Source organism: Myotis nattereri, assembly GCF_964212035.1.
Source record: "Myotis nattereri genome assembly, chromosome: 13".
NCBI lineage: Eukaryota > Metazoa > Chordata > Mammalia > Chiroptera > Vespertilionidae > Myotis > Myotis nattereri.
The window spans coordinates 38,439,431-38,456,858 of NC_138088.1; the positions used below are offsets into that span (position 1 = coordinate 38,439,431).

General features: G+C 42.6%; 1 pseudogene across 1 annotated transcript; it reads right to left on the minus strand.

Moving 5' to 3' along the window:
* Window positions 1-1,613: 1,613 nt before the first annotated feature.
* Window positions 1,614-2,525, minus strand: LOC308529074 (ornithine decarboxylase antizyme 1-like; annotated as a pseudogene). Its single transcript has one exon. The product of its transcript is annotated as an ornithine decarboxylase antizyme 1-like (transcript).
* Between the last annotated feature and the right edge of the window lie 14,903 nt (window positions 2,526-17,428).

Here is a 17,428-nt window from a genome sequence, read left to right on the forward strand (position 1 = left end):
AGGAGAAGTTGGGAGCTTCAGTCCCAGCCTGAAAACAGCCCTCAGCCCCTCACCCAGACTGGCCAGGCACCCCAGTAGGGACCCCCACCCTGAACGGTGTGTGACCAGCTGCAAACAGCCATCATCCCCTCATCCAGGCTGGCCAGGCACCCCAGTGGGGACCCCCCACCCTGATCCGGGACACCCTTCAGGGCAAACCAGCCAGCCCCCACCCATGCACCAGGCCTCTATTCTATATAGTAAAAGGGTAATATGCCTCCCAGCACCGGGATCAGCAGAGCCGCGAGGTCTCCTGGCACCGGGATCAGCATGACAGGGGGCAGCGCCCAAACCCCCTGATCGCCCTGTGGCTCTGTGTGTGACAGGGGGCGGGGCCACAATCTCCCTATCGGCCCTGCTCTGTTCCTGACAGGGTGCAGCGCCCCAACCCCCTGATCGGCCCTGCTATGTGCCTGATAGCGGGGAGCTCCCCAACCTCCTGATCACCCTGCGGCTCTGTGTGTGACAGGGTGCAGCGCCCCAACCCCCCAACCCCACGGGCCGTGCTCTGTGTGTGATGGGGTATAGCCATAACCTCCCCATCGGCCCTGCCCTGAGTGTGACAGTGGTGGCGCCCCAACCCCCTGATCAGCCCTGCTCTGTGGGTGATAGAGGGCGGTGCCCCAACCCCCTGATGGGCCCTGCTCTGTGGGTGATAGAGGGCGGCGCCCCAACCCCCTGATCCACCCTGCTCTGTGCGTTACAGGGGGGAGCTCCCCAACCCCCTTATCGGCCCTGCTCTGTGCGTGACAGGGGGCAGCACCCCAACCCCCTGATTGGCCCTGCTCTGTGCGTGACAGGGGGTGGCGCCGCAACCTCCCCATCGACCCTGCCTTGAGTGTGACAGGGGGCGGTGCCCCAACCCCCCAATTGGCCCTACCCTGAGCGTGACTGAGGGTGGCATCGCAACCTCCCAATCCGCCCTGCTCTGTGCATGACAGGGCGGCGCCCCAATTCCCCAATCGGCCCTGCTCTGAGCCCGACCAGGGGCTGCACCTAGGGATTAGGCCTGCCCTCTGCCACCCGGGAGCAGGCCTAAGCCAGCAGGCCGTTATCTCCCGAGGGGTCCCAGACTGCGAGAGGGCACAGGCCGGGCTGAGGGACCCCTCCTCCCCCCGAGTGCACAAATTTTTGTGCACCGTGCCTCTAGTCTAATATAACTAAGAACAAATGAACAAGACACAAAAGGCAATAATTTAAAATGAAGCTGTAGTAGATTCAACGAGGTTGTAGTATACTTTGACATAGCTAGGATAGAACTGTTTTCAATTAGGCTTAAAAACATAAATATTCAAAACATGAAAAACTATCAAATGTCAACTAACCCTTCTACCAACAAACTAGCTCCTGATCAATTACTCAAATGTTTTATATTTGAGTCCTTGGGGACAAGGACCATGCCTCAATTCATCTCTTTTTTCCCTCAGCACCCAAAAACAGTTCTGGGTTTATATTTAGCACTTAATAAATATGTTTTCATTTGAAATATAGTATTTCTCAAAGTGTATATAACAAAATGTCAAGTTGTTCTTTCGGTGGTGGGACTATAGTTGACTTTTTCTTCTTTTTTTGGAGTGAGCATTTATTTGCACAATTACAACATGCGGACAAAACCCAGAAGAGGGGAGCAGGCCTGGCATTTGCACCCCAGTGCAGCAGTTGGTCACACCACCAGCACAAAGCGAGACACATGAAGGGGCTATACTATCTGCGATCATCTGATAGTGGTGGCAGAGGTGAGGGTGCAGGTGGTGCAGCTGCTACTCGTCCTAGTCCGAAGACTCTCTCTCAAATGTGTAGGCCATGAAGCAAGTGTCGGGTCTCTTGGGGACAAGGGGATGCCCCGGTCTCACAATCTCAAAGCCCATAAAGCTGAAGTTTCGGAGCAGAGCGGCTCTGTCATCACGGTTCTTGTGGAAGCAAATGAAGACATGGTCAGCATGCAGCTGCTCCTCAGCAAACTCGAGAAGAACTGCAAAGCTGTCTTTGCTGCCCTCTGGCAGAGCACCGCCTGGGATCTCGATGTAGAGGCAGCTACTGCTCAGCACTGCTCTCCAGTTGATGTGTTTGGCATCTGTGAGCCTGGTCTGGACATTGAGAATTCTTGTCTTGTTATTAGACGTTAGTCCTGTTACATTCAGCCTATTATCGGAGTAAAATAAATTAGCGGAAAGATTGTGATCCCTCTGACTATTCCCTCGCCCACCTCGGGTCTTCAGGGGTGGGTGAGGGCCATCAGGGCACCACTGAGGCCCTGGACCCAGGTTACTACAGCAGTTAAGGAGACCCTGGAACTCTCGCCGCTGCAGCCTCCACGGCTGTGCAGACTGATGAGCGGCATGGTGCGACTGGGGTGAACGGTGACGCTGGGTTTATTCCCTTCCTTCTCTCTGGCGAAACAGTGGCTGTTGAGGATCCGCTGCAGGGAGGATTTCTCCATCCGGCCGCTGGGGTCCGAAACCAGGAAAACCTCCGCTGCGCCTCTCCGCGTCGCCGCCGCTGCTCGCTATTCGAAAAATCCTTTTTCTTCATTTTTAACTCTCCATTTTATACTTTTCAAAAGCAAACCTGAATACTTTTAAAATTAAATATATGTATTTTTAAAATACTCATTGGGAAGGACTCTTAAGTCTCCCATTAGGAGAAAAAAATAAAGAATGTTTAATCTCATCATTGCTTAAATATTTCCCAATTTTAACAATTAATACTAAGACCTCAAAGGTTCTGAGTTTGAGGAACTCATAATAGATGGGACTAAGTGACTATAAACAATTGCGTATGTTTTGCAAATGCTTACAGGCAGCAATAGTAAATAAGGAATTATACACTGAGTGGCCAGATTATTATGACCACCTGATGTTTGTAGGCAAATTAGCTATAATTGTGCGCTGAAGTTGCTAGAGGGCCAGAGCATTATAAATAGGGAAGCAGGTTGTTTATCACAACAGTAGAAGTAATTTTTTCTGAAGATATGGGTAAACAATGCGATTTAACAGCCTTTGAACGTGGGATATATATATGTGTGTTAAATTGCGTTGTTTGCCCATATCTTCAGAAAAAAATCACTTCTACTGTCGTGGTAAACAACCTGCTTCCCTATTTATAATGGTCTGGCCCTCTAGCAACTTCAGCACGCAATTATAGCTAATTTGCCTATAAACATCAGGTGGTCATAATAATCTGGCCACTCAGTGTATAGTTGAATGCTTTACAAAATGGGCCTAAGGTTCTGATTACTGCTAGATGAGAACATTTGAACATTTGATCTACTGCTTCAATATCTATTTAACTTTCAAAGGCCAAATATTCAGCTTCTAAGTTGATGGCTACAGAATACTAATAGAAGAACCAAGTTAGGATTCCTTCACTTCAAAGAATTCCTGAAAAAAGCTGAGGGGGGACCTGTTCTGGTGGCTCAGTTGGTTGGAGCATCATCCCATACACCAGAAGGTGGCAAGCTCAATTCCTGATCAGGGCACATACCCAGGTTTCAGGTTTGATCCCTGGTCTGGGTGGTGTGTGTGTCTGTGTGTAACTAAATATAATATCTTGGGTCAGAGTATTCATCATGTTTGATCTGTCACTGGAACAGAGTTGTATCTTGTAAACTATTTCAAATATTTATTATATTTGTGTTTGCCTTTTTTAAGGCACTTTATACACTCTCCTTGTACTCACTATAAAACCCTGCACTGACAGACAGTGGAATCCTGAGAGGGTGCCCACAGTAAAACCTGGGTTAATAAGGTTATGATGCAGGATAACCTGTCACCATAAATGAAAACTTTATAGCCACAAGTGAGGTTTTCCTTTCCCCTCAGAATGTTAAGCAATTTCTCTATTTTCTTATAAACAAAGCACACTTTTAAAACTAAAAGGAAAAAAAAGGTGGTACAAAATGTCATAAAATGTCTGTCATTCTATTTTGTAGCATTGATGTGGTAAAGCATTATTGGAATACCTAAGTGATTGCTGTTTATTTATTTTTTTTGATTAACATGCAAAATGAAAAGAGAATACTTTAAGATTTTAAAGTAGTATTGCAGATGACGGACTTCAATAATTGCTCCAGCAGACCACAAAGGATTAGTTTTACAGCAAGAAACTTGGGGTAACCTGGCTAAATATTTCATTCATGTGACTGAGTGGGTTGGGGGTAGGATGGTTGGGATCTGCTTAGCAGTGGGAGTGACTGTGTCTTGGCTGGGCTAGGGTTTAATTTCTCACTTGTAGTCTCAGACTGTACAGAACAGCCTACTCATGCCCCGTGCTAGACCGTGGAATTTGTAGTTCTGCCCCTTGGGTCAAGGCTATCTGAAAATGGCAAGGATAGCAACAGCCCTAGAGTCAGCCATTTAAAACAAGGATTGCGGGCTGGCCCAGGCTGCTAGGTAGGTGTGAGAGAAAGGAGAATGGTCTTGTCAAAAGCTCAGCCAGAATTCTTTCAGATCTCATTTTCACAAATGCCCTTAATTTAGTCAGCAGTTCCTACTTTCATCCCATGGAGTGGGTGCTAGGTAGCAGAGGATTAGGAAGACATGAGAATGCTAAAAAGCCAGAGAGTAAGGAGGACTGTAATACAAACTACATTTCTCTGGATCCCAGCTGAGTTCTCACTTGGGTTCAATGAACTGACCCGAGGTATCAGGGCCTCTTCCATGTTCTTTTGAATACTTTTTCAATGATGGAATATTTATGCTCTCAGTGGTTACATCTGAATTTTGGAAATAACCAAGTCCATTCAATTCTCATCAAGCTGGGCCAATAATAACTTACATTTGGACAGTGTGTTTCATTGCACAAGGTGCTATAACAATGCCTTGTTTCATATAATTTTTAGGACAACCCCTGACGTAGGTACTTTTATTCTCAAATTATAGAGGAAGAAATTGAGGTTAGGAAAAGTTAAGAGATATGCAAAGTTTTAAAACTAGTAGGCTACAGAGGCTGGACCTGAATACAGATCTTCTCATTTAAAATTCATTGCTCTTTATCCTATATCAGAGGTTCTACTTTTATTTTTTTAAATTTTTTTAAATTGATTTCAGAGAGGAAGGGGGAGAGAGATTGAAACATCAATGATGAGAATCATTGATCGGCTACCTCCTGCACGCCCCCTACGGAGGATCGAGCCCACAACCCAGGCATGTGCCCTGTCCGGGAGTCAAACTGTGTATATAGGTTGAGGCTCAACCATGGAGCCACACCAGCTGGGCTCTACTTTTAATTTTTAAGAAATATGAAGCACTACAGGGCAACCTAACTAATTTCCATTCAAAACCTCATAATCTTGAGCAACAGACAATTTAAAAAGAGGATTTCCAGAACATTTTGAGCAATGGCATCCTCATCAGAACAAGGGTATGATTTCCTAAAAAATAAATGCATGGTTTTCTCTATTTCCAGATACATGGTTGGATTTTAAAAAGTTCCATTATTTTATTGTCACAACTGGTAAGACTTTAAAATACTTACTGTATTCGCTTCAATAAAAATCATTATGCAGGAAAAAATATTGGAGAGAAAAGCTATTTAACAGCTGTGGAAAGGAAAACTGCAAAGGACCTCTAAAGGCACATAAAACTAGACTTTCAGGCTACTTTATTTTTATAAAGCAAAATTTGGGGAAAGACAAAATATTAGCATAATAATATTTATACTTACACATCTACAAAAGAACCTCATTACACTTGGAGATTATAGTCTAGAAATTCCAAGTTAGTAAAGAAATACAAGAGGAGGGTTCTCCTGGTTCGTTTTTGTCCTCCCATTTTGGCCTTTCATCACTTGTCCCACCTTTCTTTTAGGTACAGTGTAAAGTGGGAAATCAGGCACTAATAGTGTTACAGCAAGATAAAAGTGTCCCACTGCTCTCTTCAGCAGCACATATACTAAAACTGAAATGACACAGAGAAGATTAGCATGGCCCCTGCGCGAGGATGTCATGAAAATTGGTGAAGCATTCCATATTTTTAAAGAGGTGAAGAGATTAAGAAGTACAAATTGGTAGTTACCAACTAGTCATTGGGATGTAAAGTACAGCATAGGGAATATAGTCAATAATATCTCGGTAACTATGTGCCAGTTGGGTCCTGGAACTATCAGAGGGAATGCTTTGTAAAGTATGTGATTGTCTAACCACTAGGCTACACCTGAAACCAATATAAAATGATATTGAAAGTAAACTATAATTGAAAAATTAAAATAAAAAAGAATGCATCAGAGGAATCCAACAAAGATGAAAGAAAAAAAGCATCCCATAGATACCATAATTAATCACTGAGTGGCCCGACACTGGTTAGCTATAGGAGCTCAGAGCTGATTGTTAAATATTCAGCATTAATTTCTTATAACTAAATAGTAATTTAAAAGAAAGAAAAGAATCAAACAAGATCAGGTAAATTTGGTCATGCTGAGAATTTGACAATGGCGTGTTCAAAGTATAAAACTGACCCAATTGACCATTTTCATCCTCATTGGCATAGTCTCAACCTGTCTTCCTTTTCATTGTCTTGATATTTTTTTAATTACTGTTTTCAAACGCACTTAAGTCTGTTGGACTCTGAATTTCCAGTTATTGTACCTGATTTAAAATACTTTAACATTAGTTCCTGCATTGCACTGAAAGACACATCAAGTCTACTGTAGGGATTGGTTAGGTCTTGAAAGCCCTAATTCCAATTGCTGGCTACAGGCAGAGCTGACAAGATTTTGTTCTGACAAACTGCTTTGTTTTCACTGTGGAAATTTTGTTAGTAGAGGAGCTTCTGGGAAACACTAGCATCCAGGTGCTGGGCTGTATTTCTGGCTTGGCCACATAATGAACAATGTTACTTTGAGTTAGTCACTTCATATTTTAAAACCTCATCTGAAAATAGGGATAATGCCCTGTTTCTGTGATGCTAAGATATACATTTCCTCCCACATTTTATTATTCCTAAAAGGGATGTACCTAAAGAAATTCGCCAGCTTCCAGGCCCACTTTGGATGCCCCAGAATGGAACATAACTGTAATTTGTGAATGTAGGAGAACTTAGCAGGTTCCATAGAAGGTATCTGTTCATTCTGTATCACTTCAGATGAGTTATGTGCATTTGATGGCACCACACATGTTTATTTGTATTTCATCTTAAATAATTATACATTTATATTATTCTAAATAAAGCAAAAGTTTGTCACTGGAGGACTGATGAAATCTTCATATCCTCTTGCTAACTAACTAACAACAGACACTCTCTAATAACTTACTAAATAGAGAGACTTCAATTGATGACATGTTATAATCAAGGGAAAGGGTAAATAACACCAGCCGGCTAATGTTGTTGAAGATTAAATGAGATTATGCTCATAAAATGCTTAGTAGAGTATATTGCACATAATAATCAGTCAAGAAATATCTTCATCATTGTCATTATCACTCATTACATTTTACAATGAATTGACAATAACTTTCCAAATGCATATCTCCTGTGTAAGGAGGGCAGTAAGACTTGAGTTGATGGTTCTCAAACTTGACTAATCCTGAGAATTACCTAGTGAGATTCTGAAAAATATCAGTGCCCTGAAACCCAGACAAATTAAACTAGAATCTTAGGAGTTGGGCCCAAGCATTTGAAGTGTCAGTAAAGCTTCCCCAGTGATTGCAATGTACATTAATTTAAGTTGTGGTTTTCATCCTTCACTGCTCATGAGATACCCCACAGTTCAGATCAATGTATGAGCATCCTAGGATAGAGATTCAGGAATCAGTATTCTTTTCTTTTCTAAGTGGTGGATCAGAATCATCTGGGGCACTTGTAATTGAATCCAGACTCACATACCCACAGTCCCCCCAAATTCTTATTTAGATCTCAAGTGAGAGCCTTGAAGTAGGTATTTTTAACAAGTTCCCCAACTTATGCTGTGGTGTGAATTTGGGAATCACCAATCTATGTTCACTAGGTTGTCAGTTAAAAGACCAGGGGCTTAGCCTTGGTTCTAATAACTAGTTCTCTGAACAAAGCTCCCTCCTCTAGGAAATAAGGAAGTTGAACTAAAGCTCTCTGAGATGTCTACAAAATCCCTTTGACTCCAACATGGGGAAGTCTGGGTCATTGGTCTACTGCATCATTCTGTCTCCCTATTTTGGGAAGTTCATGTCTACCCATGTAATTCTAACTGAACTTGCCAATATTTTTTACAGAAGTCGTCTCCCAGGCCACTGTGACTAGTCTAAGGTTGCATTTCTTACCCAAACCAGCCCAAAAGGACCAATTCTGCAGTAGTTTTGAACTTCAGGCCAGAGAACCAAAGACTCTGACCCTTCTAGTGACAAAATGCAGGTTTCCTATCTGCCAGCCACAGATACCTATTCCCCTGCTACTACTGAGGAAATGAAGGTAATGTTCAAAAAAGCCAAGAAGAGAAGTAGAGAAAATGTGGCCCACTTGGAATCTCTAATTCCAGTGTCTGTGGCATACTGTGGTTTGATCCCGTGAATCATTGAAGGTTTCTATTAATTATAACAAAACAAACAAACAAACAAACAAAAAACCCTCCCAACTAATACGACTTATCTTCACTAAAAATGACACTTGATTGTTTTACAAAGGCTTTGTGTATACTTACTATCTCTATCTCCTAATGATAGCCTTGTGAAGTAGTACATGTATTTTCTCTAAAAAATGAGATGTAATTCACATACCTAAAATTCACCTTTTTTAAGGTGTACAATTCAGTGGTCTTTAGTATATTCACAAGGTGTGTAACCATCACCATTACCTAATTCCAAAACATTTCATCATCCCCAAAGAGAAAGCCCATATTCATTAGAAGTCACACTTCATTCACTCCTCCGCCTGCCCTTCACAACCACTAATATACTGCAGACAGGCATTTTTAAAAAATACATATTTTTATTGATTTCAGAGAGGAATAGGGAGGGAGAGAGAGATATGATGAGAGAGAATCATTGATTGGCTGTCTCCTGCAAGTCCCACACTGGGGTTCAAGCCCACAACCTGGGCATGTGCCCTTGACTGGAACTGAACCCAGGACCCTTCAATCCGCAGGCTGATGCTCTATCCACTGAGCCAAACTGGCTAGGCCAGACAGGCATTTTTTATGTCCCACTTAAAGGCAAGAGAAAGGATACCTAGAGATTCTAGTGGCTCTCTTAAGAGGCCAAGGCAGGGATTAGAACCTCTTAAACCATCCTGCCTCCCTTCTGTGGACATACGTATACCCAAGTTTATTTCTTCCTGTTATTTTTTATATTTGTTTACTGCTTACTGTAAATGGAGGAGGGAGTTAGAACAGCCACCAAAAAAATTATTGTGGTCATTTAGAAACAGTGTTGGTTTGTTTTGTGAAGTCAATTCACCGAGAGATGGCTTGCTTTAATTTTCTTAATGTTATACTTTTTTAATGAATGAGATCATGTTTGTTTACCTCTCTGCAACTGAAACCCTCTTGACCTCCCCAGGAAAGAATTATGGCTATTGAAGTTAAATCAATTGAGCTGAAATTGACTTTCTTGTAAATCTAAGGAAGAAAACAAGTTTTAGTCCCCGTCAGAGCCATATATTTTAAGGATAGTAATTTCATTTTAGTCTATTAACCTTCTGGTCAGGACAAATAAACCTTATATAAAACTCAGACAGAGTTCAATAGGATTAGAAAGGGGGGGTCAGAGAGAAGATGTGAATATTATATTTTGAATCATTTGAAGTTCAAACCAACTTGGAGCTTTTCTTTTTGCCAGATATCATTTTAATAAGAGTCATTGCCTATCAACTGCTTTAATCTAATTCTAGAAACCAATAAATCCCAATCTAATTGTGAAATGATGAAAGACTGATTTGGAGAAACAAATTTGTTTACATGCAGTTTTGTCCAAGTTCAGCTTTGTAGAAGAGTCAGAAATATCCAATCTCTACTTTAGGAGCAAAAATGCAGCTAGGGGTACACACCCAGATAGCCGGGCATGTATCTCCCTTTGTGTGCCTTGCTTTTCCATGTCTGGAAGTCTATTTCTGTCAATACGAATAATACCAGGCCTGCACATCCAGCCTCCAGGGCCCCTCAGGGTACAGGGCTAGAGAACAGCAAGTCCCCAGAACAATTGGGGAGCCTGTTCACATTTTGGCTCCCTGTATCGTTGCTCTGCCAGTCTGTCTGAAGCATTTAGGAAACACCCAGTCTTTGCAGAAGCCTGAACCTGGCGCTAGAGAACAAAAATGAATATAGAATAAATTTTCTCTGAAACTGAGAACAGAGGCCTTCACTCCTGTCTCATTTTCCTGCCATTCAGTTGTGCTGGTATCAGAAAACCCAGTGCACAGACGTGCTTGGAGGAGGGAGGACATAGACTCCTTCCCACCCAACCCTGCACATGCTGGGTCTAACATTCTCTCTAATGAAGCCATGGTTGTCCTCAAACCTCTGTCCTTGGTCCATACTGTCACTCTACTAGACCACCCACACCTCACTTCTCTCAAGTCTGACTCATACATAACCAAAATGCCATTACCACACACAACAAATTTAACATTGATACAAAACAGAATCTAAGGGGAGAGATCAACCAAAGGACTTATATGCTTGCATATAAGCCTAACCAATGGACACAGAGACCTGGGGGATTAGGGCATGAGTATGGGGGGCGGGGGGCGTTGGGGAGGCAATGGGGGGATAAAGACACATATGAAATACCTTAATAAAGAAAAACACACACACCAGAATCTTATAGTACAGAAGCAAATTTCCCCAATAATCCCAAAAGGTCTTTTAAAGCTGCTGCTTTAAATCTAGGATTTAATCAAGGCTCACACATTACATTTATTTGTCACATCTCTTACCTTTTTTTTTTCAGTCTAGAAAAGTGCCATGGTATATTTTTAACTCTTTCAGAGATTCACTCTTTTTCCTTTTTTCCAAAAAGCTCTGACCAACTATTTCATAGTATATCCCATATTCTGGTATTGTCACATTGTAGTCTCATGATTAAATTCAGATCAAACATTTTGGTCAAGAACACAATATATGTGGTGATGCATGTGTATTTCCATGGCATCCCATGAGGATGCACATAATGTTAGGTTGTCCAATTATTGGTTATGCTAAGTTTTATCACTGGGTTAAAGTAGTCTGTTGTAAAAACACCCCTTCCCTTTATAAGTAACTAGGGGCCCGGTGCACAAAATTTGTGCACTGGGTGGGGGCGGGGGGGGAGAGTGTCCCTCAGCCCAGCCTGCCCCCTCTCACATACTGGGAGCCCTCAGGCATTGACCCCCATCACCCTCCGATCGCCTGATCGGCCCCTTGCCCAGGCCTGACGCCTCCGCCAGAGGTGTCAGGCTTGGACAGGGGACCCCCATCTCCCCCCGATCACTGGCTCTGGCCCCCGCCCAGGCCTGAGGCCTCTGGCCCAGGAATCATGCCTGGGCAGGGGACCCCCATCTCCCTCTGATCGCTTGCTCCACCACCCGCCCAAGCCTGACGCCTCTGACCCAGGCTTCAGGCCTGGGCAAGGGGACCATCATATCCCCCCAATCCCCGGCTCCGCCCCCACCCAGGCCTGATGCCTCAGCCAGAGGAGTTGACCCTCATCACCCTCCGATCACCAATCACCGGATCGGCCCCTTGACCAGGCCTGAGGCCTCCGGCAGAGGTGTCAGGCCTGGGCAGGGGACCCCCCAGCTCCCCGCGGTTGCAGGCTCCGCCCCTGCCCAGGCCTAACGCCTCTGGCCTAGGCGTCCGGCCCGGGCAGCGGGGACCTGCAGTGGCAGCGGGGGGCGCCACGATCGTGGGCTTCGCTTTAGGCCCAGGCAAGGGACCCCTAGCTCCTGGGACTGCCAGCTTCGACCGTGCCCAGCTCCCATCGCTGGCTCCACCCCTACTTCCTGCTATCACTTGCCAGGGCGGCAAAGGTGCCTGATTCTCCGATCATGGCTGGGGGGCAGGGCAAAGGCGGCTCCAACCCCCAGCTCTTAGCTCCCCCCTGGGTTTCCGATCACTGTCAGTGGCAGGGGGCTTCTTCCTGCTTTCCCTTTCGCCTCCCTGCATTGTGCCTACATATGCAAATTAGCCGCCATCTTGTTGGCAGTTAACTGCCAATCTTAGTTGGCAGTTAATTTGCATATAGCTCTGATTAGCCAATGAAAACGGTATCGCCGTACGCCAATTACCATTTTTCTCTTTTATTAGTGTAGATAAGTAATTGATGGAGGTGGTAGTTGGAGACTATGTGAATATCATGTTACCCAACATTTCATCCAGAGGGCCTGGGAGCTATTGATATGCTTCTAATTGGTTATTACATTGGTGGCTACTAAATTATTTCTAATTCAATTATTCCTTTTACACATTAGCGATATTCTCTGTATAAATGAGCTATATTCCCCTTTAAATTGTCAATATGGGTTCTTTTTTCAACACAGTATTATAATCCATTAACATTTTTATTTTTTTTATTTTTATTTTTTATTGATTAAGGTATTACAAATGTGTCTTTATTCCCCCATTGTGCCCCTCATTCCCCCAGTCTTGCCCTCACCCTCACCCTCACCCCCTGTTGTCTGCGTCCATCACTTATGCTTATATGCATGCATACAAGTCCTTTGGTTGATCTCTCCCCCTTACCCCCACCCGCCCCTACCTTCCTTCTGAGGTTTGAGCATCTGATTGATGCTTCTCTGTCTCTAGATCTGTTTTTGTTAATCCGTTTATGTTGTTCATTATAGTCCACAAATAAGTGAGATCATGTGATATTTATCTTTCTCTGACTGGTTTATTTCACTTAGCATAATGCTCTCCAGCTCCATCCATGCTGTTGCAAATGGTAGGAGTTCCTTCCTTTTTACTGCGGCATAGTATTCCATTGCATAGATGTGCCAAAGTTTTTTAATCCACTCATTTGCTGATGGGCACTTAGGCTGATTCCAAATCTCAGCTATTGTAAATTGTGCTGCTATGCACATAGGGGTGCATATATCCTTTCTGATTGGTATTTCTGGTTTCTTGGGATATATTCCTAGAAGTGGGATCACTGGGTCAATTGGAAGTTCCATTTTTAGTTTTTTGAAGAAACTCCATACTGTTATCCACAGTGGCTGCACCAGTCTGCATTCCCACCAGCAGTGCACGCGTGTTCCTTTTTCTCCGCATCCTCGCCAGCATTTGTCATTTGTTGATTTGTTGATGATAGCCATTCTGACAGGTGTGAGATGGTACCTCATTGTCATTTTGATTTGCATCTCTCAGATGATTAGTGACTTTGAGCATGTTTTCAGATGTCTCTTGGCCTTCCTTATGTCTTCTTTCGAAAAGTATCTATTTAGATCCGTTGCCCATTTTTGATTGGGTTGTTTGTCTTCCTGTTGTTAAGTTGCATGAGTTCCCTGTAAATGTTGGAGATTAAACCCTTATCGGAGCCCTGACCGGTTTGGCTCAGTGGATAGAGCGTCGGCCTGCAGACTCAAGGGTCCCAGGTTCGATTCCAGTCAAGGGCATGTACCTTGGTTGCGGGCACATCCCCAGTAGAGAGTGTGCAGGAGGCAGCTGGTCGATGTTTCTAACTCTCTATCCCTTTCCCTTCCTCTCTGTAAAAAATCAATAAAATATATTTAAAAACAAAACAAAACAAAAAACCCTTATCAGAGATATTGTTGGCAAATATGTTCTCCCATGCAGTGAGCTTTCTTGTTGTTTTGGCATTTTTAGTTTTTTTAAAGCTCAACTTGTCCCAGGTTTGATTGGTAAGAGTTACCTCAAGTTAACTCCTGTGCCTTTTTTGACATGTCACTATAATTTTTCAGCACTTCTTTCCTTTTGGCACAGGAAGGCTTTATATATTAGTATAGACTCACCTTGTGTTTTCACTGACCTGGACCTGGAATGAACAGTTTCTCTTAGAAAACCTGATTCCTTTCAGTGGAGTAGTAACCAAGATCTGGGTAGTAGTTAAGCTCAATGCTACTGGGGTATCATTACTTCTAAGCCCTGTCTGTGGAAAGGCTATAATGTATGTGTGTGTATAAATCTATATGAGATCATAACTTCACCTTGATGCCTTCAATTCAAATTAACACCACAAAGTTCTTCTTCACCTTCCCCTAGTACACATTTGTATTTCCCTTATACCACAGTGAAATACAGTTCCCAAAAATATCAATGTATTTTCTGTTTCATACAACACCACACTAAATGGTCTCAGAATTATTAAGGCAATATCACTACCAAAATAAAACCTACCAAGTAAAATTAAAGACTTTCTTGAAAGTTTCTTTTTTTCCTTTAGAATACATCTCACTGAAGATATACTATTAGGGTATTATGCTCAAACATTTTTAAAAATTCATTTTAGGGAGGGAGGAAGGAGGAACAGAGGGAGGGAGGGAAGGGAAGGGGGGAGGAGAGAGAGAGACATTAATGTGAGACAGCTACATAGATCAGATGATTCCCAACCCAAGTATGTGCCCTGACCGAGAATCGAGCCCGGAACTTTTGGATGCACAGGATGACGCTCCAACCAATTGAGCCACACTGGCCAGGGTTATGCTCAAACATTTTTAAATTGATTTCTTTTTTGTATGGGTGTACTATAAATTTGATATTGTTTATATTCAATTTTACAGTTTTCTTTTTTTCCCCATATTCATTTTATTTTTTAAACTGTAGAACATTAATGTGGTTAAAAGGTGGAAACTATATTCAAAATATGACAGACTATTATATTGATGGCCCTCAATGAACCTGGTTTTAGTGTGTTGTGTAGTCTTCTCTCACATTGATACTGGATGTAGCCATGTGACTTGCATTGGTCACTGGGCCCCTAACAAGCATGATTAAACCGAGGCTTGATTAGCTCTTACATTTCGACATGTCTTCTGAGAGCACTTCTTCTTAGAACACAGCCATTGAGTTGTAAGGAAGTCCAGGCTATCTTGCTGGAGATAACAACCATGAGAAATACCAAGGAAAATGAGATACCATATGGAGATAGAAGCCAAGTAGAAGAGAACTGAGGCACCCCACTTGAGTTTCAAGGTTAAGGCAGCCATATGAGTGATGATGCCTAATACCACATGAAGCAAAATAACCACTCCAGGATCATGAGAAATTATAAATTGTCTTAAACCACTAAGTATGGGGCGTTACACTACAATAGATAACAAAGGAAAAGAAAAACTCAGAGAAGTGTCAATCCCATCTATCCTAGTTGTATTTTGTTGCATAAAAAACTACCCCAAAACTTACAGGCTTAAAATATTAATTTATTATTATATCTCATTATTTATTGAGTCAAGAATTCAGAAAGGGCAGAGCAAGGAAGCTTTGACTCTGCTCTATAAAGTCTGAGGCATCAGCTAAGATAATTTGAATGCTGGAGGCAGAACCAGCTGGGAGCTGTGTGAGCATCTCTCTCTTTTTCTCTGTGTCTATCTCTCTTCTCTCTTTGTTTCCCTCTTGATAGATAGATAGATAGGTAGATAGATAGATAGATAGATAGATAGATAGGTAGATAGATAGATAGATAGATATGGCTTATCCACATGCCTAGCTTAGGCTTCCTAGCAATATAGCAACTTCATGGTAGTTGCTTCCTGCCTGTGCAGTACCAAGAGTGACTGTTCCAAGAGATAGGATGTAGAAACTCTCTTTTTCTTAAGGCCAAGCCTGCAAACTGGTATAGTGTTACTTTCACTGAATTCTGTTGCTCAAAGAAGTCACAGAATCTGCCCCTATATTCAAAGGATAGGAGCACAGACCCCATCTCTTGATGGCAAAATATCAAATAATGTGTGGCCATCTTTAATCTGCCACACCAGCCCACTAAATATATTCTTCTATTATCTTGCCTTAGGATGCTATAACAAAATACCATAGGCTGACTCACACTTTGAAAGAAATATTCTGGCTGTGGTATGGAAAGTAGATGGTAGGAGGCAAGAGCAGAAGTAGACAAACCAGATAGGAGGTTGCTGGCAGCTGTACAGGTAAAAGTGGCTCTGGCCAATGCAGGTGGTGAAAAATGAATGTCATCTTCGCAGCCCTGAGCTTCATGACCTGTTTCCTGGTGGCTCTTGACTCTCAGAAACCTATAGCTGACCAATGAGTACACCCATAGGCTACATGAAGCATCCTTGGCTTCAGATTAGGAACTCCTAGGATAAGGAAAAAATTTAATCAGAGCAATAGCTCTCTGTTGTCTGATTTACCAGAATGTATTTAGCTTAATATAGATGATAAATGAAAAACTTTAATGACCCATGGTAGAGCCTCCAGCCTCTAATAAATTTGAGTATGACTGCTCTTCCAACAGTGGAATTATGCTCAGAGTTCAGACCAAATTGCATTAACTGTTACTTCAATGTACTCAATAAAAAAATAGAGGCATGAGTCACATTCTCAATTTTAAAAGTAATACTTTTCAATACTGTAGTAAAGGCTGCAGGAATGTATCCAGCTAGACCCAAAAGACTGACCCTCTGTGCAGTTACCATGGTCAAGGGCTGGTCCTTGGTTTTGAGGGGTCAGAGACTTAATTTGATTGTTGATGCTAATCTGTTCAGAGGCTGAAGGTGGCTACCAGCCTGACTGAGGGTTTATGTGGCCCAAAGCAGAAGCCATGTTGGTATATCCTTGTGGGAACCAGAGTCTGAGAGGATATAGTGAGATGTCAAGTCACTTAACTGAGATTTTATATATATAGATTATCTGGGTGAGCCCCGTTCCTTCATGTACAGGAAAAAGCTAGGTCATCAAAGATCAAGACAGTGTAGACATTAACTCTAGGGGACAACTGCCTGGATTCAAATCCCGATTCTGCTACTTTCTATCTTGGGTAAATTACTAAATCTTTCTGTATCTACATTAAAAATGTTCAAATATATGAAGAATATGCATAATGTTGTGTTATTATATGATAATAATAGCATAACTAAGGGAAAACAAAGATAACATAAATTAGGATAGCTACCAAGGGATCGGATTAGAAAAAAACCCTGATATTTTACGAAGTGAGCCCCCAAGGCTAATTTTTCCTGATTGAAATCTGCCTGAATAATGGGCCCTAATAACATCCACATCCTAATCCTGTGGATACATTATGGTACATAACAAAAGGAACTTTGTGGATGTGATTAAGTTAAGGATTTTGAGATGGGGAGATTATTTTACACTAGAGGCCCAGTGCACGGATTTGTGCACTGGTGGGGTCCCTCAGCCTGGCCTGTGCCCTCTCACAATCTGGGACCCCTAGGGGGACGTCGGATTGCCAGTTTTGGCCCGACCCCCATTCGGTCATTCGGTTGCTTAGGCTTTTATATATATAGATTATCTGGGTGAGCCCAAGATTCATCACAAGGGGCCTTATAAGAATAAGACAAGAGGACCAGAGGAGGACATG